At 43.8% G+C, this 23955-nt stretch overlaps 1 pseudogene; it reads left to right on the forward strand.

Moving 5' to 3' along the window:
• The first annotated feature begins 859 nt into the window (after nt 1-859).
• Nucleotides 860-23955, forward strand: part of LOC148686201 (core histone macro-H2A.2 pseudogene) — a 44121-nt pseudogene continuing 21025 nt past the window's right edge.

A 23955-nucleotide genomic window follows, 5' to 3' on the forward strand; every position in this document is an offset into this window, starting at 1 on the left:
ACCATTTTAAGTATCCATCTGTCACCGATGCCATGCCAAACCTGCACATCCCCTTAATGCAGATTATTGAGTAATTAAAGGCCACACACTGTCCCTGATTCAGCGATGTCCAAATGCAGCAGAATGGCCGCTGCTGAGCTCAAGCAATCCTTCCCCTTTACTAAACAGAGCACAACTAGCTTTAGGATATGCTGCTCATTTTCTCCTCTCTTGCCAGCCAAGTGATCACAGGCCCGCATCAGTGGCTGGATGTCGCTCTCATCCATTGCACCAAGCAAGCATTCAGCAGCCCAGAATCACTGGACACCCAACCCTCAGATGGCACCCATTTTTATTTTTGCATGAAGAGCAACGGGGTTGCAAAATCAACCAAGAAACCCAAAATCAGACTTCTGCAAATTTCGTAGAACATCTCTGGTGTTTGTGTGTGTGCAGATCTTCTTTCTAACCACCATCCGACTGATCCCAGCTAACATATTTTGATGCATACAGTGAAAAATTCTGTCTGCACCCTTTTCAAAGATCTGTGTTGGCTGCCCATGTGTTACTGAGCCAATTTCAACAAGTTACTCATAGGGAGGCACTAGGAGAGTGCCGTCGTTGCCAGGGCTGGCGGCGGGAGCGCTCGGAGGACTGCGCTGCTGTGGTGGTATGTGGAGAAGGACCCCCCTTCTCCCTTCCCTACCACTGGCCTCCAGAGCTGCTGCCATTGAAACCATACAATAAAAGCGATGAAAGGGAAAGGAGGAAGCATGACGCGGGCATTGCGGCAGCGCCGGAGCGGATGCGGCAGCAGCAGCAGGCGGGACAAGCAAATAAGAATAATCTGCCAGAAAACTGAAAGACACACAGCGACAACATGTCAGCCCAAAGTGGAAAGAAAAAAATGACCAAAATGTCTCGCTCCAGCAGAGCAGGTGTTATTTTTCCAGTGGGCAGAATGATGCGATGCTTAAAGGAACATACAAATTCCGGATAGGAGTGGGAGCTCCTGTCTACATGGCAACTGCCATAGAATATCTAGCAGCAGAAATATTGGAATTGGCTGGTAACAAGGGACAACAAAAAGGGAAGAATTGCTCCAAGACTCATCCTTCTGGCAGTTGCTAATGATGAGGAGCTGAATCAGTTGCTAAAAGGACTGACCACTGCAAGTGGAGGTGTCCTGCCCAGAATTAATCCAGAGCCAGTGGCGGAGCTTCATGCTCCGGCACTGGGGGCAGGGCTGGGGGCGGGGCTGGTGCATGTTCTGGGGGTGGGGTACGCCTCACGGGGGCGGGGTGCACCTCCCAGAGGGGCATGGCACACGTTCCGGGGGTGGGGGGCGCCTCCCGGAGGGGCGTAGCACACGGCCCGCCCCCACCACCACTATCTTCCTACGCCCCTGTCCAGAGCTTCTTGCCAAAAAAACGAGGCACCAAAAGCAAATCTGATACTATCCTTTCACCTTCTCCAGAGAAGAGAGGGAGGAAATATTTGGGGACCAAGAAGACTGGAAAGAAAACAAAGGCTGCAAAAGCCCGGGCACCCAAAAAGAACAAACATCAAATTCAGCAGCTGGTGATGGACCTGGTGATGGGTCCTCTATCCTCTCCTCCAAGAGTCTTCTTCCAGGACAGAAGCTGTCTCTGATGCAGAGTGACATCAGCCATATTGGTTCTATGAAAGCAGAAGGCATTGTGCCAGTTTTCATTTTCAAAATGCAAGTAAACTCTCAGTGCTGTAGAAAAAGTGCTCCAAATACAGGCAACACAACTGAAAAGACTCAAAGGGTGTTGTCTTTTCAGTCTATAATTGCCGGTTCACCTCACCTCATTCTCTTAAAGAGCTGTATCATGTCCTGATCATCTATGATAGGCCCTAGCTGGCCTATGAGGAAAGCCTGCTTTTCCTCTCTCTTCCCAACATTTCAAGAATGGTTTCATCAAAACGAACCTTCTAATCAGGCACATGCGGAACAAATGCCACCCACCAGCATCCACCGGAGCCTGGTGCCTTCTATATTTATGCAAATCGTATGCAAATCATGCCAATTATATATGTATAGCACATGCAAATTAGCGGTAGTCTTTCAACTCATCAGATATTTCCAAGGGGGCCTCCAGTGCTCAGAGTTTGCCTTGTTAAAAACACAGCAGGGGAGCTGGTGGCATGCTAGGGTTGCCATGTTTTGAAGAGGAAAAAGAAAAGAAAAGAGAGGACACATTTGCCGACTTCTGCTTTTAAGTATGGATCGCTATGATGACTCTTACCTATGAAAAAGAGGACATGTCCAGGAAAAAGTATGGCAACCCTTCTAGCCACAGCTGAAAAGATGCTCCTTCTACCACACTTGACTCCCCTACAGGAAGTTCGACCGACGCCTTCATTATATACCTTAAGGCGCCAGGCAAAAGCTTTCCTTTTTAACCAGGTCTTGGGTCGATTTGATTGACATCCTATGGCCTTTTAAAATGTGGGGTGTTTTCTTGGGGGGGGTGTTATTGGGTTGTTGTTTTAATTTTGATTGGACATTTTGTGTTTTTATATTTTGATTTTATTCTGTGAACCGCCCTGAGACCTCCAGGTATAGGAGAGTATATAAATTCAATAAATAATAATAATAATACATGTGTGCGTATGGTTATAGTGGAGACAGAGGAGCACCCATACGTTTCTCTCTCACTTTCTCACTCTATATATGACATATGCAACCACAATAACCACTTGTGTGTCACTCCAAAAAAAGTAGGAAAGGAAGACACACATTCTCATAGAATATATATTGATTTGTGGGTATAGATGCACATTTAGAATTTATTATAACTGAATTAGAAATAGGGGGGAAGGGAGCAAAATCAAAATTGCAATAAGAAATACATCTCACCATACCGGGGAAGCCTTTGAGCAGGTGACCTGTTTGCCTGTTCGGTCTTCTGCCCAGATGCTACTAACTAGGGATGGACAACTTCCATCTGGACTACGAAAACACATTCAAATAGAGAACTGCCGTCCGTAAGGCTTAAAACCATCATTGTGACTTGATATACTTGAGCAGCAGAAGGGTCAGAACTCAGGCGGCAGTTGTGTTTGCCTTTATTGGGGGGGGAAGGGGGAAGCAAACTTTATTTTGCCTTTTTGAAATGTTCTTGGTAAAAATATTGATGGCGGAGAAATGCTCCAATCCATCTTGCCATTCCTTAAATTGTAAGAATTTTGTTGTATAGGACTCACTCTGCTAACTGGGTCCCCAATTAAATATAGCAAACCCACCACACCCTATACCAATTACATGATTTCCTACAATTTACCACAGGCTATCTTGTGGGGTACCATGTGAGGGGACACTTTGATCCAGGAAGGAGTTGATCGAACAAGAAAAGTTTTATTTACAGGGGGGGGGGGAGTTGGTGAAACCAAGTTGGGTCAGGAGATGCGTTCTTTCAGGTAAAAGTTAACTTATTACTTAAACGATGCTTAAACACAGTAGTATATGCACAGCTTTTCTTAAACTTCAGGTTTCTAGAATGGGTGGTAAAAATGCTTAACTTGGTTTCCTTTACTTTGCTCTCATTCCTTTAGTTATGACGGCTGTTACAGTTAAATACTTTTGACACGGCAAAGCTTCCTTTACAGCTTAATTTATGAGAAAGGGGCCTTCTCATCAGTTAGCCCACTCCTGAGGTATCGCATTTAGTATAACAGACTCAGGGGGTCAATTTGCCCCTTGTTACTGGTCTGGGAAGTCATCTTCCAGTATACCTGAAGGAGCGTCTCCACCCCCATCGTTCTGCCCGGACACTGAGGTCCAGCGCCGAGGGCCTTCTGGCGGTTCCCTCACTGCGAGAAGCAAAGCTACAGGGAACCAGGCAGAGGGCCTTCTCGGTAGTGGCGCCCGCCCTGTGGAACACCCTCCCATCAGAGGTCAGAGAGATAAACAACTACCTGACATTTAGAAAATACCTAAAGGCAGCCCTGTTTAGGGAAGTTTTTAATCTGTGATATTTGATGTATTTTAATGTTTGTTGGAAGCCGCCCAGAGTGGCAGGGGAAGCCCAGCCAGATGGGCGGGGTATAAATAATAATTTATTATTATTATCTTTACCTAAAATAGCTCTCTCCTCCTGGCTGAAACGAGACCCAGGTGGAATATACACACATGCAAAAAAAGTTTTCCATAAGGCTCCCCATCTAATCTAGTGTCACACTGTATATTGCATTTCAAACACACTAAAAAGGTTTCATTTACATCTGTATAATGAAGCCAGCAGCTTCTCCTCTCCTGGCTCAGACTCGGCTGCCCTCCAGTCAACTCCTGTCTGTATACCTTCCCCAGACACTCAACCTGCTCTTCCCATCTAAGCTGGAAGGCTCCTTACTCTTGCTATAGATGGTGTCCTCAGAGCGGATGTTCAACTCAAATCAGAACCAATTCTCTTGGACAAATCCTACCCTAATCCCTATCTCGCTTCTCCAACCAAGCCCTATCCCACTCCAGACCTTTCCCTTCTTTATCTCCTTCAGACACTGCTTTTATACTCCGTCTCAAAGTGCTGCTCCACCCCCACCCCACCGGTAGCCAATTAGTGAGTAGCCAATCAGGCCTCTGGTGCAATGTTTTTTTAGAAATATATTTGTCAAGAGTAGCTGCACAAGGCCATGGGCAACATATTTTTTTTAATTATTATTATTATTATTATTATTAATCAACAACATACCCCCATTACCTTCCAAGGAGCTCATGAGTACATGGTTCTCCTCCTCCCTGTTTCAACCCCACAACAACCCCCTGAGGTAGGTTAGGCTAAGAGATGGTGACTGGCCCAAGGTGGCCCAGTGAGCTTCATGGTGGAGTGGGATTTGAACCCTGGTCTCCCAGGTCATAGTCCAACGTTCTAACCATTACACCACACTGGCTCTCCCCTCTGGGGGAATTCTGGTCTGGCTCTGCTGCCTGTCACCGTTGTCATGTTGCAGTGTGTGTGGATGCAAGTAGGTGGCCACTCAAATAGCAGCGGGGTGACAGAGCAGCAGGCAGGTGGACCATGGCCGAGCGAGCAGCATGAGTAGCAGGTGATCCAGGAGAGCTTCAAGGGAATAGGCAAGGAGAGAGAGGAAAATAAGGCACCAGTCCCTTTAATGGTTTGGAGGAAGAAAAGATTTCAGTAGTTGCCTTCTCCACATCCTGAATAGAGAACTACACAAATCCTATACTACTATCACAGACATGGGAACCCTCTCCTCCTTTTCATCTGGCGGTCCTAAATGGTCTAAATATTTGGTTTGCACCTCCCCCCCCCCCGGTCGGGATATTGAACTTTTAGCAGTTTCATCATGGTAGGAGGAAAAGCAGCAGGTGAAATTGATCCCATGTCCTCGCCTGCAGACCAAGTGAAAACTTCAGCTGCTGGATTTCGGCTTGTTATAGTATGTTAAAGACAGAGAAGCCTAACCAGAAGAGAGTTGACAGCCCTACCCCAGATCCTGTTGATTTCCATGGAACTTACTCTCACATACCCATTCCCAGTATATCCCCGGCATGTTTGCGCTCCTGTCTCAGTGACATTTGCACTGGCTTGGCCATGTCCACAGAGTGGAAGATGGCAGGATCCATCTCTATGGGGAGCTGGCTTCAAGCCCCAGGCCCGTTGGCAGACCAACTCTGTGTTACAGAGGTCGTGTACCCACAGCAGTGGCCAGAGGGAGGGGAGCTCAGAGAGAAGCAACGCCATGGTGCATCTGCAGCAGCACAACCAGACACCTTCATCTGCCCCCACTGCAATAAAACATGTCTCTCCTCTATCGTTCTCTACAACCGCAGCAGGCGCTGTGACTCTCCAATGGTTTGAGTTCACCCCAAAGGGGCACTCCTTCACTGCCTCGCAAGATAGACAGATGCTAACAACTCTCATATAAGGTAAGAACGATTGGGTCCTTACGGTACTTCTATTGCCTCCACAGGCTTAAGCATCTTAGTTACCATAAATAGTCCGCTAGGAACAACCATGTTTTGGGCAAGGCAACTACTTTTTCTTCCAGTCAAAAAGATTAATGTTCACTGGTTTTCCCCATTCCCCTTTTAAAGTGGATTGAATTGGAGGGGGGGGCGTTGTCTTCATTTTCAGTCTCAGGCTTATTTTTCAACATGATCCACAAACACACAATACTTTCTTCTAGCTCTGTGTTAAAACTATTACAGGAAAGATCAAAACCTCCCAGCTTGAAAAGCTTATGCAATTCAATAGGACCTGATCTTGTTATATTATTACATCCATTACCAGTTCAGGCAGGTGTTAAGTTTCAATTAACCTGAGATTCAAGCATTACAGAATCTTGCTTGCTAATTACTTAATTACATGGCACAGGGGTGCAGAACAGAATTGGTCATCGTGCTAGGTTTGTGTGATTATAGATGAAACAGGGAATTTTCAAGGCAAAGCATTGAACAAAAGCTCATGAACAAAAGTGGGGATTTTTTTTTAGCCCTGTTTCCAGTTCCACATACCGGTATGCTTCCTGCCTGCCTGTTGTTTTCTAATCAATGAAGCCCACTTTCTGGAAGTCAAGCCTATTGAAATCCAGGTAAACTTGTTTAAGACTGTAAAATAAAAAAAATTCCTTCAGTAGCACCTTAAAGACCAACTAAGTTTTTATTTTGGTATGAGCTTTCGTGTGCATGCACACTTCTTCAGATGCCTGAAGAATTGTTTAAGACTAATTGTTTAAGACTAATATGCAAAGATGCTAATTGTTTAAGACTAATATGCAAAGATGCTTTCACATATGCATGTCTATGTAGAAGTAACTCATTCCGATTTCAGCAGGATTTATTCCACAATTATAGATAGTGTTTTGCAACTTTAAAAGCCTTTGCTATTTGGACATGTTCTGAATGTTGTCAGTGTTGGATTTTTAATCCACAAAGCAGATTGCGCCAATCTTGGGCTGTCTGTGTTAGTTTTCAATTCATTTCAGAGCCCAAGTCAAGATGCTGGCTATTACTTTGAAGCCCTTAGTCACCGATTCCCAAAATAGGGTTGATACTGATATGCAGGAGGTGAGCAAAGACCTAGCAGCTGAAGAGAGGGGTCAGGTGGTGGAGAAAAAGAACATGGCATTTCCAAGTTTTTTTGGTTGAACATTGAATTAACAGCCATGATAGCATTCTTCTGAGGTGTGACCCATCACTGGCAAACTTGATCCATGCCTTTCATGACTATTTTGGAGTAACCTCAAGGTGACTGTCCTGATGGATGGAGGTGGTGACAAATGTCTTGCTAAGAGAAGATGCAATTCCCATAGACAAAGTGGCTGTGGTGATACCTTTGTTCAAAAAGTCATTGTTATTGGGAGAGGAGTGTTCTAATTGTTATGAAATTTAAACAGAGTAACTGCGCTGCAGAAAGCATGCTGAGGAGACTACACGTTCTGTGCATAATTAAGAGAATGCAGAATAAATCTTTTGCTTGGTTTTAATTATAGAAAATAGCAGAAGTTACATTAACACTACAAAACATGACCCATCCAGCCGCCACCCCCCCCCCAGGGTACTGAGAGAGGTACACAATGCTCCTTATATACTATATCCAATTGCTGACACAGCTTAATTAAAAAAAACTTAACAGCACCTGCTGTACTGTCCCACAACTGCAAAACTAGGTCATGACATTGACTTCTGGCTTTTAAAGAAAAATAAAAAAAATTCCTTCAGTAGCACCTTAAAGACCAACTAAGTTTTTATTTTGGTATGAGCTTTCGTGTGCATGCACACTTCTTCAGATACAGTGAAATGGAAGTTTCCAGGCGCTTATGTAGAGAAGGGGTGGGGAGGGGTGGGGATGGGGAGGGGGGATCACTCAGAAGGGTGGTGGAAATGGGTGATTGACTGACTGATAGCTTTTAAATAGATACACATCTTGTGAAACAATAATGAACCTTAAAACTTAAACCATTCAACACAAATGAGAGGTAGGTATTTCTTGATTATACTGAGTTCTGGATTCACCTCAGCCTGGCTTCCAATCCAATTTTGGTTTCCAGGTGGCCTGATTCCCTTTGTGGACCACTGTCGTAGGGAGTTGGGAAATTTATGGTTAAGCTACAGAAAATGCCTAAAATGTTTTAAGTTTGTCCTTTCTGTCCTTTGTCCATTTAAGTTTGCCCCTTTCTGAATGGGCGGACCTTCATTTCACCTCTGCCAACATTTTGATACTCCGATGCCGCTGTGCCCATTTCCAAAATGTCCCCAGTGCCAGAAGTCGCTTCTATGTATGTCCAGAAGTGCGTAGAAGCGACTTCTGGCTCTGTGGACATTTTGGAAATGGGCACAGCGGCATCGGAAGTCACTTCTACACATGTCTGGAAGTGCGTAGAAGTGACTTCCGGTGCCGCGGCGCTGCTGATCCCGGAATTTTCAATCTGGAACTTGGCACCTATGGCTTGGGTATAAGGCAAGCCTAGAACACTTCTCCTGTTTTGCAAATGAGGGCATCTCTCTTTGAGGGGGACATTGGATCATGTGGATCCCAAATGGCCAAGCAGCTGATGTCTGGCCTCTGCCACTTTTATTCTAAGCTAAGGTATGGAAGTAAACATAAGCTACTCGGCTATTTGCATGAAATGTTCAGTGTCTATAGGAAGAAAGCAAGGTGGGTTTTTCCTGTCCCTCTCAGTGGGGAGCAGCAGTTTGTTTTGAGTCGGTAATGGGATAAATTGTTCTCCAACATTCTTACGTTTTTGAAATAATGTCACTGTGAACTATCTATGGTTTTATTTGAAAAGGGTCATAAGGAAGTGCTTGTCTTTGCTGTCTGTTCAGATATGGAAAAGGGGTTGTTTAGAATGTTCTATTTTATTTTAAGGTGCATGCAAGCCAAAGGGAAACGGCATTGCGGCCTGGCTTATCGAAAATCACCATGCATGTAATTTGATGAAATTAAGGGGAAAAGCGACTGTTCCCCCTAATTTCCACACACACATCCATTCATCGCGGAAAAACCGGTAGGGTTACTGAAGTGGCAGGCAAGCCCCGTGGCTACTGTCAAAAAACATTATACCCAAGTGAAGAAAAACACTGCAAGTAATGCAGCAACAGCCAGCTAACCTTTCCCCCATCCCTTTGGACAAGTCCCTGAGTTGCTTTCGTTGATTCAGCTATCAAAGCATAACCAATTTCTTTCTTTTTTTCTTCCCATTGCCCACCCACCCCCCAAATGCTGAAAGAAGTAGATCTATGCTTTCTTGCATGAATGAGCCTTTTATTTTATGGGCTGGGTTGAGTACGAACCTTGAAAATTATTATTAAATGAAGGAATACTGGGTACTTCAAGTAGAAGAGCAGAATATAAACAGAGTATTATTATTATTATTACTCTTTGAGTAAGTATTTCTATTTATTTTTATGGTGATGATTCAACACACAGTCTGCAATTGCAAGGCTTGTTCCTATGATGAAGTCCCTGGTGCTCTATAAAATATAGCAGTGTGAGAAAGATTTTCGCATTTAGTAAGGTTAGCTCTGGGATTTTATTATTACCTAATATTTCCATTATTGGGTCCTGGGCATGCACTGTAAATGGTACCTTTCATGAACCAGGTCTTCGAAGAAGACTAGAGGGGCTGTTCCTGCTTCGTGTTGGTGGATCTTTCTTTTTCTTTTACTATTTCTTTTTAAAAAATGAAAAAACCATAACCATGAAACACACAGGCACTCACACAAGCTGTTCCCTTATAAAAGCTTTCATAGGAAAGCAGAGTTGTCCCCCCTCATGGCCATTAGAGCCGATGACATTCTTAATACTGGCTATTGTTTTCAGAAAAGACCCTATTGTCTGTCCTTGCATATCTGCTGACCAAAGCACATGTAATAAGCATAGCTTTGGATAAACTGAGCTTAGCCTGGGGGAGGATGGCTTTTAATGTCGAGAGGTTTGTCTGAATGTCCCGATTCACTGGAGATCTTCCCGAAGAGGAAATGCCCGCCATTATATATGGGCTGCAGTTTGTCTAAACTCTGAACAAACATCATTTGTTCATTCATAAGAGATGAGCTTTATGTAGAAGCTACCAATTTTTTTTTTAAAAAAAAAGCAACAACAAAAATGGTTTGGAAAGAAAGAAAGAAAGAAAGAAAGAAAGAAAGAAAGAAAGAAAGAAAGAAAGAAAGAAAGAAAGAAATGTTTATTTTGCCTTTTTCGTCCAGCTAATAAAAATCTACCCCTCCAGTCAGCTGCTTGGCTGACTTCTTTCTTTCTTTCTTTCTTTCTTTCTTTCTTTCTTTCTTTCTTTCTTTCTTTCTTTCTTTCTTTCTTTCTTCCCTCCTCTGTAGGATCACAAAAAGTTAACATTAAAATGAGGGTGAGAAGCTCTTGCTCTGCTCAGTGTAGATGAGAAGGGAGTTTTGTCGTAACAACATTTTCCTTTCTTTCTTAAACATCACGTGTGTCATGTGGGAACAAGCCAAAGTCATGTAAAAATAGCTCTCTGAAGTCCCAGACATCGTATTCTACTCCAATGGCCTTTGTTTCAATTAATATAAACTGACCGACACCGCCATAGAAATTGTTTGATTTCGTTCTGCAAATGAAATGATTTTTATGTCCTTGCAATCCAAGGGCATAAATTTACACTACCGGGGTCTTCTGCTGCTCTCGTTCATTTCAATCATACTTATGTGGGGAAATCTCTGGATGGGGCATCCAGGTTGTAGGAATCTATATTGTTACGAGTTTTAGGAGGGTCAGTGCTGAATGCTTGGCTCCCCTTCTAATTTTGGGAATGGCCAGACTAGCTTCCTGGTGAGGTGATAGCCTGGGTGATGGACCATTAAAGGGAGCAAAGGAAGGGGCTCTGAGCAAGGCAGCAAATGGGTGGGGACAGGGCCGGCACATCCATTTAGGCAAACTAGGCAGCTGCCTAGGGCGCCAAAATGGAGGGGGTGCTGGCCAGCCTGCCCGCCGCCCCCTCCAGTGCTGCCTGGGGCCACCTCCACTGCGTCTGTCACCTGTTGAGCGGCTTCAGGCCGCTATCCTGAGGCGCGTGTGTGCGTGCCTCCGGAGAGTGGCCTGAAGCCGCTCAACAGCTGACAGCCACAGTGAAGGCAGCCGTCCCAGGCTGACGCTCCCCGCACGAAGCTCCGGAGGTACGCAGGGAGCACAAGCCTGGGGTCACCTCGCCGCACCTCTCAGCTGTTTTTTTTTAATTTTTCCTACTTTTTTCTATTTCTATTTATTTTCTATTTTATTTTTTATTAGTGGGGGGGGGGGCGCCAAAAGGTGATCTCGCCTAGGGTGCAAAAAACCCTAGCACTGGCCCTGGGTGGGGGCCCCTCCCTCCACTTGTGGGTAGTTAGAAGGGCAAAGGCAGAGTTGAAAACAGAGAGTTGAGTGATGTGAGCTAGAAGCGGGAAGCAACAGGCTGGGAAGGCAAAGAGAGTCAGAGCAGTGTTTGATTTCTGTGTGAATCCAAGGCCCTCTTGGGGTATTAATGCTGTGAACCCCTCCATCGTAGGCTCAGGTTGTAGATATGTGTAAATAAAAAGCCATCATTAAGACACCACTGTCTCTGCTGTGCCCCATTTCCAAAAGGAAACACAGTGATTCATGGAAGGCAGCGCATCTGTGTCTTTCTGCAGGCATCTGGTGCTAATAGGTGTACAGTTCAAGGAAGAAGAAGAAGAGGAAGAGTTTGGCTTTGATATCCCGCTTCATCACTACCCAAAGGAGTCTCAAAGCGGCTAACATTCTCCTTTCCCTTCCTCACCCGCAACAAACACTCTGTGAGGTGAGTGGGGATGAGAGACTTCAGAGAAGTGTGACTAGCCCAAGGTCACCCAGCAGCTGCATGTGGAAGAGCAGAGACGCGAACCCGGTTCCCCAGATTACGAGTCTACTGCTCTTAACCACTACACCACACTGGCTTTCTTCGGAATTTGTGTCCTTTCCCCCCTTAGCTCTGTTTTGCTCAAGAAGATACAGGCCTACAGAAGAGGTTTTGTGGGCTCCACTGTGGCCTGCCTTATTTGCCCAGTGTTTTTCTATTATACTGCTCAACTGGGTCGCTGAGCCAGAAGAAACAATGAAACAACAATGAAAACAGGGTCTTTAGGCAACTGGGCAACCGCTGAGTGTATCCCAGGATTCCAGGAATAATTGTTGGAAAGAATGTTTATGATGTGTGAGTGTGTCTGTCTGTGTATACTGACAATTAGGGTTGCCATAGGTTGCATTGCAGTAAGCTGTCTTTCCCATCACCCCCTGGTCTGGGTTTTTCACCAAACCTGTTCTGTTCTATGCAAGGTTAGGAGCCGCATCTCTCTGAAGCCGTGTAAGCCTAGGAAGGAACCAATTTTGACGCATTTGTATTTAATCCATCTCCCTTCAGAAACATCTTTGTGCTTCCAAGCATACCTTTGCAAGGCATGTTTGGACAAATCATTATGTCTTCAGTCCCTGTTATTTCTTTGTTTGTGTGTGTAGTTACAAAGTGAAAGAAAATTAAAAGTACTACCATTCTTTGGTCTAGGGGAAGCAACTTAATCTGAGGGTTGGGGCAAGGGAATGAACTAAGGTTAAACATAGTTCCTGCATATTTCTTTTACTTTTCTTCTCCCCCATCCCCTCATAGCTGCCAAGTTATCCCTTTTTTAAAGGGATTTTCCCTTATGCTGAATAGGCTTCCTCATGAGAAAAGGGAAAACTTGGCAGCTATGCATCCCCAGCATGTTGCATTGTCTAGTAAGAGGGTTTTTTTTGGGGGGGGGGAATCATTAAGAAGGAGCTTCCTAGGATCATAAAGTTGGAAGGGACCCTGAGGATCATCTAGTCCAGGCATCCCCAAACTGCGGCCCTCCAGATGTTTTGGCCTACAACTCCCATGATCCCTAGCTAACAGGACCAGTGGTCAGGGATGATGGGAATTGTAGTCCAAAACATCTGGAGGGCCGAAGTTTGGGGATGCCTGATCTAGTCCAACCCCCTGCAATGCAGGAATATGCAGGTGTCTCTTACGGGCATCAAACCTGCAACCTTGGCGTTATCAACACCAGACACTAACTAGCTGAGCTATGCTGTTGGCAGCTGTGGAGCCCACAAATACACAAGCAGAGAGATACAACTTACCCACACCTGTCCTATAAAGTAATGTGAAATCATTCCTTTTCATTTCCTATGTTGTCGTTAACGGATTGTTATTCCTTATGATGTGTCAGTTAGGATTCCCATCTGGGTGCCCAAAGTAGCAAATCCTATTGAATTAAATGGGACTTACTCCCTAGTAAGTGGATATAGGATTTAAGCCTGACAGATTTAAGATCTTTAAACTACTTGCTGCGCAGGATGTAATAATATAAAATGGTCAATGTCGTAGGCAGAGCATCTATGGCATACATGTTTTAGGATGTTATCGGAATGCTAACATAGTCATTTTTAAAGCCTCTGCTACAGACAAACATGAAATATACCTGTATCCTTATGACTTTCCAGATGGGGGGACTGAAGCTGATAATCATTGAGCTTCTGTGATTTTTAACAGACAGGAGATATAGAATAGTTTGGTAAAAAGCCACACATTGTAAAATTGCTGGGCCAAAGCCATGCTGCTTGAGCATTGGTCTCTCTAACTGTTAAATTGGTCTCTGAGGTCCAGAGCACAACAATGTATTCATTGGATTACTTATGAATAAACCACAATATTATATAGGCAAGCTAAATGAATGTAATACCTCGGGGAACCGATGACATGCTTTCCATTTTAATAAGTGGAAAATAATGCAGCCTGCAGCCAAGAAATTAATTTAATAATTTATTTTTATTAAATGTAATTGGAAAGACACATTTTATTAATACATTTTTCACCATTGGCATCCTACTTCGGGATTGCATTTCACGATGCCACGTGCTTCCTTTCACCCCCATATTACACCTTACCCTGAAACGACCACATTTTAACATGTTGTCCTTAGGTTTTTCCACTCTCTTTTGTGTGAGACGTTAGGTATCAAATCTAGGCTGATTACATAGAGTTACGCCTTGACGGTGCGTCAATAAAATTTATTCCCTTGAATTCCTGCTTTGGTTCATTTTTCCAAGCATCGAGGGCGACCACTTACCAGTGTTCCTTTAGCACATTGTAAATGGCATTAACAAATAGTAAACAGTTCAGGTTGTGATCCTATGGCACAGCTTCAGCACTGGGACTGTGTTTGCGTGTGTGTGTTTATGTGTGTTTAATTCAAATAGTATATGTGCCAATTAAGTGTCAAAATGTGCCAACAAAATCCAAGGGGGCCTTTCATGACTTGTAGAAGAATGCTTTGCATAACAAAATCTTACCGCTTCTGTATATTTACAAGCTATGCAGTGTGGGTCTGTGTGAGGCAAATTAGCACAGCCATGTAAGGTTCAATTAATGTTGACAGTAGTCAAGAGCAGGCACTGTAAAGCTACTGTCCTCTATGCAGTCACAGAGGGCTCCTGTTTCGGAATCATGTCTGAAAGATAAAGATAGAGAAAAGGGATATTATCTGTGATGGCAACTTGGGAGGGGCACAGCTAAAGTCCAGTTCCAGCATTTCCCATTCAGTTCGGGTCTGTTTAGATCAGGGTTTCCCAAACTTGGGTCTCCAGCTGTTTTGGGACTACAGTTCCTATCATCCCTGACCACCGGTCCTGCTAGCTAAGGATGATGGGAGTTGTAGTCCAAAAACACCTGGAGACCCAACTTTGGGAAATGCCCCACAAATAACCCAGAGATGCATTTTAAATAAAAGGACACATTCTACTCATGTAAAAGCACCAGGCAGGCCCCACAAATAACCCAGAGATGCAGTTTAAATAAAAATACACATTCTACTCATGTAAAAACATGCTGATTCCCGGACTGTCCGCGGGCCAGATTGAGAAGGCGATTGGGCTGCATCCAGCCCCCGGGCCTTAGTTTGGGGACCCCTGATCAAGACCATGAATTTGTGAGGTCCCTCCTTCCCCTATCATTTGAACACTGAGACCAGCAAGGACTTGGTTGCATGAAATGGGCACACTAACCAGACTCTCCCATGTTCCCTACGGTAGCTAACAGGGCCAGTGGTCAAGGATGATGGGAATTGTAGTCCCAAAACATCTGGAGGGCCAAGTTTGCCTATGCCTGAGATAAGCTATCCCAGTTTCTGATTTGATCCCGGAATGTCCCACTTTTCCTTAGGCTGTCTCTATTTTCACTGGAGAAATTTTGGAGGGTATGGAGTTATCTGACGCCCAAGCAGTCTGAAGGCAATCCTGTATAGGGATTTAAAAAAAAAGTTTCATGTTTTATTAGGTTTTGGATATGTTGGAAGCTGCCCAGAGTGGCTGGGGCAACCCAGTAAGATGTGTGGAGTATAAATAGTAAAATTATCATCATGGAATGGGACGTCCCTATTTTCATTGGATAAATGTTGGAGGGTATCCTAAACTAGAGGCTGTCATGCACAGAGCACTTGGAAGCAAAACTATCAATTGATATGGGGAAGCCAAGTGGTATTTTCAAAAGACAATGCCAGATTTACAGAAGCAGTCCTGGTTTCTGATTTGATCCCAGAATGTCAAACTTTTCCTTAAAGGTAAAGGTATTTTCATTAAAGAAATGTTGGAGGGTACAGTAGAATGTCCCTATTTTCATCTGAGGGGATAAGTAACCCCTGAGCCAAGGAGATAAGTAACTATACAACCTTTAGAAGACAACTGAAGGCAGCCCTGTATCGGGAAGCTTTTAATGTTTAATGGTTGATTATGTTTTTAAATATGTTGGAAGCTGCATACAGTATTGGAGAACTGTTGGAGGGTATGTGATATTTGGAAAGATTCAGCTGAAGTCCGGAATTAGTGATGAATACCTTAACTTTCTCACGAAAAAGAGTTAGCAAGCAAATGAAAAGTCACCAAATACTGCCCCACCCCCACAATTAAAGAGTTATTGTGAAGAATATAGCCTGTGGCTAAAATGACAAAATGAGCCTCTCTTAAAAGGCTGCATCAAAGGGAGAAAATCACTGGTCATTTTCAGAGGATATGAGAAGTGCCTGTCAGCTATTGAAATCAATTTGCAGGTTATCAATTTTGGAAATTTTAAAACACCCCCCCCACACACACACAAATATGATAGAATTCAGTACGTATTCTCTTTTGTCCTTCAGTTATAGCAGTGAATCTATGAAAATAGCTAAATGAAAAATGAAACCTAGAATGATTAATTCTCCTCATTTGGCAGGACGTTCCAGGCAGGTTTCTGAAGGCAGTTCAAACTAACAGGTTTGGCTTCCAACTGGAGAGATGGGATTATGCTTGGGAGGTAATAGGATTAGTCAAGGAATGAGTCTCCGTGCAACGTTTTTACAGGGATGAGAAATCTGTACATGTGCAGCTTTTATGTGTGTGTGTGTGTGTGTGTGTGTGTGTATCTGATGAAGTGTGCATGCACACAAAAGCTCATACCAAAATAAAAACTTAGTTGGTCTTTAAGGTGGTACTGAAGGATTTTTTTTTATTTTGCCACAAACAAAAAGGTAGCCTTTTTCCTTTCACAAACAACATGCATTGAGTAAGAATGCAGCCTCAATGTAAAGCAGTAGCAACCACGTGGGAGTAAAAAAACAATCCTCTTTTATCAAAACACCAATGAATGATCATTTCAATGAATAGCAATTACCTATTGGTTTTAATATTATTTTATACTTAAAGAAAAGAAAGACAGATCCTGTCACACAAAACTAAGGTCTTTATGGGTTTTTTTTTTTATATTAACGTAAAGTTGCTAGGAGAAAGCCATAAACGTATATGACTAACAATGTTTAGTTTTTATATAATCAACTGTAGACTAGACTCCCTTAGTTAGCTTTAGATTCCTTTAGATATTTTCCAGCAGCGTTTTTTTCCCCTGTTTAATGACAGAAGTCTATAGACTTTGATGGCTAAATAAGCTGAGGGTGGATTATTTTCTTGTGTGGCTATTGGCAAGTTATTGTTGCAATGTTTTGCCTCCTTCTGCATTGCATCAAGCTGGTGGTTCTCAAACTTTTTTCTCTGGGCCATACTTTTGGAATAAAAATTTGTTCACACGACACCATTTTTTTATTGGTAAGAAATGCATTGGAAAATGTTTTGATACTGTACTATACTGCTCTGAAATGTTCTGAAATGCTCGCTTGATGGTCCTTGAATCTTCTTGCCACATTTGCCATCCTCTCCTGCCACACCCTTAGAAAACCACTGCATTAAGCAAAAAAATGTCATTTGGTTGTCATGTAACACTGAGCCAAACCATGGCTAAGTGCGAACAAGCAAGCACGCTGGTATACGGAGGGAATATATTGGCTCCTCCATGCTGTTGCCCTTTTACCAGGGTCTTTTAAGCCATGGTTTGCTTTAGTATTTCATGCAAACCTTGCCTCATGGTTTGTCTTGCTCATCCTACCATGATCTGTAGCTAAGATTTGTTCTTTGCATACTGCTCATGGTTTGTTAGGGGGAAGACAACCATGGGTTTCCACGTAATGCGACCATGGTTTAGTTCCTGGTAGCATAGCAGCAGCAGTAGTGGGGGAGGAGTGAAACGGGAGCAATCTTTGCACCACGAACTGTCTTGTTTGCTTGTTCACACTTAGCCTCTGTCGCATGTGCCTCTAAGCCAACCGTGGCTATACACACATGTACGTTTGTGAATATTTAAGGCAATAGCTTCATTTGTACATCATGGCAATGAACAATTGTTAATGGTTTACCAGGAATATGCAGATCATGGCCATTTTGCACCTCCCCACTTGTACTGGGAGAAGGACATACCACAACAACTGGCTTAGCACTATGTCCAAACCAGGAATCATGCTATATATTCAGAGACTGATGGTGTATATTATATTGTAGACTGGAAACTCTTTGGGCTCCTGTCTTTTTAAGTTCCTTTTTCCATGCGTTGCTAGTGCTAAATGTAGGTGCATGTTTGTTTCCTTCTGCAAGGCAAATGCTGCAATTCAGTAGCAAGTGAGACAATTCAGATTGAGAAAAGAGTGCGGGGGGGGGGGGAAGAGTTAGGAATACAGGAAGCTGCCCTATACTGGATCAGATCATCTTTAAATACGTCATAGTATTTCATAGAATTGTAGAGTTGGGAAGGACCGCAAGGGCCATCTAGTCCATGGGTAGGCAAACTAAGGCCCGGGGCCCGGATCCAGCCCTATCGCCTTCTAAATCCGGCCCGTGGACTGTCCGGGAATCAGCGTGTTTTTACATGAGTAGAATGTGTCCTTTTATTTAAAATGCATCTCTGGGTTACTTGTGGGGCATAGGAATTCATTCCCCCCCCCAAAAAAAATATAGTCCGGCGCCCCACAAGGTCTGAGGGACAGTGGACCGGCCCCCTGCTGAAAAAGTTTACTGACCCCTGAATTCTAGTCGAACCTCCTGAGATGCAGGAATCTTTTGCCCAATGTGGGGCTCGAACCCACAACCCTGAGATTACAAATCCCATGCTCTACTAACTGAGCTGTCCTGGTTTCTGATTTGATCCCGGAATGTCCAGCTTTTCCTTAGGATGTCTCTCTTTTCATCGGAGAAATGTTGGAAGCTATGGAGTTATGTGACCCCTGAGCCAAGGAGATAAGTAACTATACGGCCTTTAGGAGACATATGAAGGCAGCCCTGTATAGGGAAGTTTTTCAAATGTTTAACGTTTTATTATATTTTTCTATATATTGGAAGTCACCCAGAGTGGCTGGGGCAACCCAGTCAGATGGACGGGGTTATTTATTTATTTATTTATTTATTTATTTATTATATAGGACATCCCTATTGAAATGTATGAGGGGGTCTCTTCCAGTCCTACCTGAAAGTAGGGTATTGAACCTGGGACGTTCTACAAAGAATGCACTCTACTACTGATCTGCAGCTCTTCGCCATTAGATTTATTCCCTCTCCCCAGCCACAATCACATTTCCCCTTCTTTAAATGTCTCGGGAGGTGGGAGAGGAGATCCAACCACAGATCTCCTGTTTTTCCATCTAGTTTGGCTCTTACAATGACTGGTTTGTCTCGGGGTTCAGTGAGCGGACTTCATACAAGCCCAATGATTTGGGGAAAAGTCACCAGCCAGCCAGTCTTGGATGTTATCCTTAGGTATGTCCTGTGATTCCTGCTTTCTGATTTCTTTGTAAGAAGCCCGGCTGCGTTTCCAGCTCTGTCGACAGCTGAATCAGTGCAATGTGCTAAAACGGAGACCGAATTAAATTGATTTAAAAGTGTTTGTACAGCTTGGCAGTAAACAAACAGACACCGTTCAATTAGAGCAAGCAGTCAAAAGCAGCTGGCAGGGCTATATACAAAAGCAAACATATTTTGCAGCAATTGGCCGTCACATTTCTCCCCCCCCCATCTCTATTTCTATTAGTGTACCTTGCGCAGATGACCTACTGAGTTAATATACTTAGGCAAAAGCATGTCATACAAATCAAACCCCTACTCAGCCATGAAGCTCATTGCCTCTCAGTCCAACCTACTTGCAGGGTTGCTGTGGGGGGTTAAATGAGGAGAGGGAGAACCATTTATGCCACCTTCAACTGCTTATAGAAAAAGGTTGACGATAAAAAGCAGAGACATCAGCTTGCCGACAAAGGTCCATATAGTTAAAGCTATGGTTTTCCCAGTAGCGATGTATGGAAGTGAGAGCTGGACCATAAAGAAGGCTGATCGCCAAAGAATTGATGCTTTTGAATTATGGTGCTGGAGGAGACTCTTGAAAGTCCCATGGACTGCAAGAAGATCAAACCTACCAATTCTTAAGGAAAACATCCCTGGAAGGACAGATCCTGAAGCTGAGGCTCCAATACTTTGGCCACCTCATGAGAAGAGAAGAATCCTTGGAAAAGACCCTGATGTTGGGAAAGATGGAGGGCACAAGGATAAGGGGACGACAGAGGATGAGATGGTTGAACAGTGTCTCAAAGCCACCAACATGAGTCTGACCAAACTGCGGGAGGCAGTGGAAGACAGGAGTGCCTGGCGTGCTATGCTCCATGGGGTCATGAAGAGTCGGACATGACTAAACGACTAAACAACAACAAAACCCAATAAATAAGTAAATACAACTCCCATCAGAATACCAGTTCCCAAGGGGAACCAGGTTGAGGAAGACTTACAACAGTAATGGCATGTTTCAGCTGTCCCCCATTACAGTACAGTGGTACCTCGGGTTACAAACACTTGGGGTTACAAACTCCACTAACCCAGAAGTACAGTGGTGCCTTGACTTACGGATTTAATCCGTTCCGAAGGCACCTTCGTAGGTTGAAAAATTTGTAAGTCAAAAAGCGCCATTGGAAACGCGATTTCCCATAGGAATGCATTGGAAACTAAAAAATTCGTAAGTCAAAGCAACCCCATCTCAAAATTTGTAAGTCGAAAAAACGCTATCTAAAACCACCACGGTTTCCATTTGAATGTCGAGAAATTCGTAAGCGTGCGGCCATTTGCCCCATTCGTAAGTCGAAAAATTCCGTTGTCGAGTCGTTCGTAAGTTGAGGTACCATTGTAGTTACCTCGGGTTGAGAACTTTGCCCCAGGATGAGAACGGAAATCGCGTGCCGGCGGCAGTGGGAAGCCCCATTAGTGAAAGCGCGCCTCAGGTTAAGAACGGTTTGGGTTAAGAACGGACCTCCGGAGCGAATTAAGTTTGTAACCCGAGGTACCACTGTATGTTGACACAAGGAGTAAATGAAACCTCTATGAGGAGCTATCCTTAATATTATGATGTGCTCATAACTGTTATTTTTATTGCCACATATACACACAATATGGATACTTCCCTTGGCCCTTTTCCTCCTCATTGTGTCTATCTTGTGCCTTTATCCAGGGTAAGGCCTGTAAGCTAGGTCTAAACTAAAATATTGTCGAGAGGAGATGAAAAGTTACATTTTTTGGTAAGGATTTGCTTTGTCTATGACAGAAGATGGGGGTGGGGTGGGGAGGCATTTGGAGTGCCGACTGTGTCCCTAACTGACAGGTGTTTGTTTGTTGCCAAGCTGTTGCTTCGTCTGCTGTGAGAGTTACATGAAAGGAGAACGAGGGTGGAGGGAAAACAAACGAGGGATTCATTAATGGCTTATAAGCGAAAGGACTTAAAATAGCCAAGTATTGTGAATTGCTCCTGGAGCTCTTAGAGCATTCATGAAGATGAAATATTAAAAGGACAGCTCCTTACAATGTCATACTGTGCATGTTAAATCAGAAGTAAGTTGGGTTGCCGTATTTCCTAAGATGCAGGACAAAGCGCCGCCTTTTGGAAACCCCCCCCCCCAAGATGTAAATTCCACCTTTGAAATCCCAGTAACGTCTGGGAAAATCTGGACGTATAGCAGTCCTAAAGTATGTCATTCCACACTGACCCCTTGGGTCTCCCACGTTGAGCTCCAGCTTGAAAGCTCAGGCCTACCACTGCCTATCCAATATTGCCATCCTAGCAGGGTCAACTTCGAAGTAAGCCCCACTGAATTAAATGGGTTTCTCTCAGGTAAGTCAGAACGAAAGTAGCACCTTAGAGACCAAATACGTTTGTCATTGGTATGAGCTTTCGTGTGCATGCACACTTCTTCAGATACACTGAAACAGAAGTCACCAGACCCTTATATATAGTGAGAGGGTGGGGAGGGGTATTACTCAGAAGGGTGGTGGGAATGGGTGATTGGGTGGTACTGGGTAGGAGTGGTAAACCTGTTGACACTGTTAAGGACTGCAATTGGTCTTACAGGAAAAAACAGGGGGTGAGATGGTTAAAAATAGCTTTATTATGTATAATGAGATAAGAATCCAATGTCTCTATTCAGACCAGGTCTCTCCATGGTTTTAGGTTTGGTAATAAGTTGCAATTCAGCAACTTCTCTTTCCAGTCTATTTCTGAAATTCTTTTGTAATATGACAGCTACTTTGAGAATGTCCCGGAAGATTGAAGTGTTCTCCTACTGGTTTTTCTGTCTTGTGATTCCTGATGTCAGCTTTATGTCCATTTATCCTTTGGTGTAGGGCAGGCATCCCCAAACTGCGGCCCTCCAGATGTTTTGGCCTACAACTCCCATGATCCCTAGCTAACAGGACCAGTGGTCAGGGATGATGGGAATTGTAGTCCAAAACATCTGGAGGGGCGAAGTTTGGGGATGCCTGGTGTAGGGTTTGGCCTGTTTGTCCAATATAGGGAGCTGAAGGGCACTGCTGGCATTTGATGGCATACACAATGTTAGAAGATGAGCAGTTAAATAGTCCTGAGATGGTATGTTTGATGTTGTTGGGGCCAGTAATGGTGTTGTCCGGGTGTATGTGGCAAGGAAAAACCCTCCGATGGTTTTGATGCTCTGCAGTGAGGATGACAAAAGGATTTGTGGGAAGGCGCCAAGGCTGTTTCAGCTCCTGTGCCACCAGCAAAACATTGAAAAAGTGTGTGTGTGTGTGTGTGTGTGTGCAATCTGTGGCGTAGAAGTCATTAGCAAACAAATCTCTCTTCCCCGACACCCCCAGTTTGGGGCAAATTCGCCCAGCTTTCCAAGCTTTCTGTGCAACACTTCGGTGCCCTAACCTTTACAAATCAATGTGAAAAATTACATGCTATGGAAAGAAAGCCTCTTGCTTCTGAAGCCAGATGCCATCCGCCTTCAATTACGTTTGTTTCCTAAATGTTTCAAATATCCCACTTTCTTTCTGAATACCCTGCTGACCCCAGAGCTGGAAACAAAGTGCCCCTATATTCTGTCTGTTTGCTCGTTTCAGGTCAAGGAGAAAAGTGTCCTGTCTCCTCCGCCGTCTTCCCCTCCCCTTGTAATAAAAATAAATCTCAGTTCAAAAGCGAATAATTCCGTCCATACTTTGGCTGAATATGCAGCAGAAACTCCAGGCATCTGGCTGAACTTCCACCTAACACGGGACAGATTGCCTCCATTGTACGCTCCTGGCTTGTTTGGGGCCAAGGCAATTATGGCATGAATGACTTCCTTTTTGAAGGGGGTATGTGAGGTTGTTGTCTTTTGCAGCAATGAAAGTGAAGGCTGGAAGGTAGGTGGAACGCAACACAAAGCTGTCAGGTAAATGATCAGCCGAGGAAATGGCCGCACTGATGCCCGTCTTTTACAAGTCAATAAAAAGTGGCATTTAAAGTAACAGCTACTTGGATCGCCCTGACTGTGTCCCGTTGTCCTGCAAGCAGCCAAATCAACATGACAAGGCTGCCTTAAAATGCTTGGCCAATTGTAAAAACCAGAAGCTTTTCTTTTAGGGATAGTGAATACAGAAATTCCAGAGGACCTTAGAAATTTGTCGAGATGTATGCTACAACCGCAGCCGGAATGGTATTTGCCCAGAGATGGAAAGAGGATGTTGTCCCAACTAAGGAAGAGTGGCTGATCAAATAATGGATTGTGCTGAAATGGCGAAATTAACGGGTGTGTTGAGAAACCAAGGGGTGGGGGAATTATCAAGGAGTGGGGAATATTTGTGGAGTATTTGAAAAATCATGATATGCAACTACTTAACTGCACTGGTAGGGCTAACTGAAATCAAGCAGTTAAGAGTATTACCAAGATTAACTGTAGAATTATTCAAAAAATGGAGTAAAGTGGAAAATGCAGTGTTAAAAAAAATCTAAGTAAGAGAAGGAACCACAAAAGGGTATTTGTAAATTTTTGAAAACTGAAAATAAAATTCATTACAATAAATAAATAAAATGCTTGGCAAATTGGTAGCCAGTTTCGTACTTCGCTTTTGGGAAGCCCTGAGGGAACTTTGTAAGTAAGGGGGTCCCTGCAGAGTTTTAATATACCGTATTTGCTTTGGGTCAGCTACCTCTGATTTCACCCACTGTTCCATAAGCCTCATTTTGTTACAGCTGTGAGGAAGGGGGGGAGGAAATAAAGTTAATGTAAAGGATCAACTGAATAATAAAAACAAAATATCTGAAGAAGTGTGCATGCAC

Source organism: Zootoca vivipara, chromosome 3, assembly GCF_965207765.1.
Source record: "Zootoca vivipara chromosome 3, rZooViv2.hap1.1, whole genome shotgun sequence".
NCBI lineage: Eukaryota > Metazoa > Chordata > Lepidosauria > Squamata > Lacertidae > Zootoca > Zootoca vivipara.